We start from the raw sequence: 2,500 nt of genomic DNA on the forward strand, positions 1-2,500 counted from the left end.
CTTTAGAATTCTAGTTCTTAAACGCTCTCTGCAATATAATGGTTCCTACCATAACATGCGAATATCAGATGAACTTCAATGAAGTAATTAATCCTGATGCTATTATTACTATCTTTCTCGAACAAGGCACTGATTCTATCCTTGTCAAGCCATTCATTGTACGTTTGTGTTCTGTGCTCGTTTGAACGCTTAACCAGACAACTTCAGGACAAGACATTTGGGGATCCAGCCAGTGACATATAATTCAACTATCGATATATTCACGCAGAATATTCTATTGCAAAGAATTATGTGCATGTAAAGAGAATGCGACATTAAATAGCAGCAGAACGTAAGTAGAGTGTTCTGTTAGCCGGTGCTGCCTTTGAGTTCGACGCATTCCCCAACCCCTGTAAGGCTTATAAAGCGGACTCAAATATGTGTTTCCCATAAAACGCCGTCCGAAGTTGACTTCCTCCTTGCCTCCAGCTTGCTACGCTACTGAGACGGTGGCATTAACATCAAACACTTGTCAAATTGCGGAGCAATAGGACTGGATTTGAAACCGCTTGATTACAAAGCAAATTTCTAAATCACACATCTAGACTTGCGCGATCCAGAGCAGATCTTTCCCTGACATCGTAATCATACTCACATGCATATATATATAGGCCTGTTTGAGGGCATTTGTATGTATGAATGTATTTATATGTGTGTGTGCGTGTGTGTAGGTGTGTCTGTGTATGTGTGTGCTTAGCCTGTGCCTTCCAATATTCAGAATGACAAATATACAATAATTAATCTGAATTCTGCGCTAAATTCCACTTAGGCAAATTGTTGGCCCGTTATGTGAGTGACAACACGTTCTATGATACCATGCATACATATATATATATATATATATATATATATATATATATATATATATATATATATATATATATATATATATATATATATATTATTTTGTTTAAAAGAGTTCCAACACTGTCTGTTTTTTATGTTTTATTTATATTCCTGCAGAACCAATTTGGGGTATAGAATATGGAATATACAATATATAATATAAAATAAGATAAAATAAAAATGGATGGCACCATGAAAGAAAGTATTGAATGTAGATGAAATATTGAGTGTTCAATATAAAGGATCAAATATATAAATATATAAATATAAATATATAAAGGCGACTCGAGTTTCAGGGCTATTTCCCTTCGTCATGGCCGGTATGACAGACTAAAGTCTGTCATACCGGCCATGACGAAGGGAAACTCGAGTCGCCTTTATATACTTATATTTATATATTTGATCCTTTATATTGAACACTCAGTATTTCATCTACATTCAATACTTTCTTTCATGGTGCCATCCATTTTTATTTTATCTTATTTTATATTATATATTGTATATTACATTATATATTGTATATTCCATATTCTATACCCCACATTGGTTCTGCAGGAATATAAATAAAACATAAAAAACAGACAGTGTTGGAACTCTTTTAAACAAAATAATATATTCCTCTATACACAATCATACAAAAAAACCCCACCTTTTTTGTATTTATTTTTACTCGCATATATATATATATATATATATATATATATATATATATATATATATATATATACAAACACACATATATGTGTATACATTGCACACAAACACACGCATACATATATATATAGACACACACATATGCACATATATGTGTGTTTGTATACATAGCGCAAACACACATACATATACACACACATGATACCATCAAGGCAATTCCTAAATCCGCATCCTGCCCATTCATTCCCACTGCATCGATTACCTCCCAACCTATGTTCTTCAACAGTTGATTATAATTCTATACAAAGACACAAGGAAATACGCTTTGCCTTTAACCCAGGAATCTCTACTCTGCAGAGAATGAACACACGCCCCAGGTTTCCCAGAATCAGCTTTACGTCTTCAATCTTCTTCACCACAACAAAATATTTTCGTCGTTGTTTAACATGTATGTGGTTGCGCTGCATATGTTTTTCTTTCTTCCTCCCTCTCTCCCTTTCTTTCTCTCTCTCCTTCTCACTTTGTCTCTCTCTCTCTCTCTCTCTCTCTCTCTCTCTCTCTCACTTGCTCTGTATATAATTGCAGATCTGGAAAGATAGATAGACAGACAGACAGACAGACAGACAGACAGATAGACAGATAGATAGATAGATAGATAGATAGATAGATAGATAGATAGATAGATCGATAGAATGAGGGGAAGAGATAAACAGATAGATTATCAGGTTGATAGATAGACATACATTATGTGTTTTAAATGAGTGTCTATTTTGTGTGCGGTTATATGTGCATTGGAGACATTGTCAATGCACATTGTGCACTGTGCATATATTTCCAATGTGTGCATACTGTTATTCATATACTATTACTTAACCTCTTCTCCCCTCCCCGCACCCTTCCAGAAACCAGTATATAATTCCACCTCAGCCCCCCCCCCCTAACATGCTGATCTTCCCTTTAG

General features: G+C 34.8%; 1 long non-coding RNA gene across 1 annotated transcript in view; it reads left to right on the top strand.

Moving 5' to 3' along the window:
- LOC106867923 (uncharacterized) overlaps positions 1–2,500 on the top strand; it is a 6,065-nt gene that overhangs the window by 146 nt on the left and 3,419 nt on the right. The window contains exon 1 of the long non-coding RNA XR_001409197.3: positions 1–331. This exon is cut by the window's left edge and continues 146 nt beyond it. This is a non-coding gene — a long non-coding RNA (uncharacterized LOC106867923). The remainder of the gene's footprint in view (positions 332–2,500) is intronic.

The sequence above is a fragment of the Octopus bimaculoides genome, chromosome 11 (assembly GCF_046866305.1).
Source record: "Octopus bimaculoides isolate indiv1 chromosome 11, ASM4686630v1, whole genome shotgun sequence".
NCBI classification, from domain to species: domain Eukaryota; kingdom Metazoa; phylum Mollusca; class Cephalopoda; order Octopoda; family Octopodidae; genus Octopus; species Octopus bimaculoides.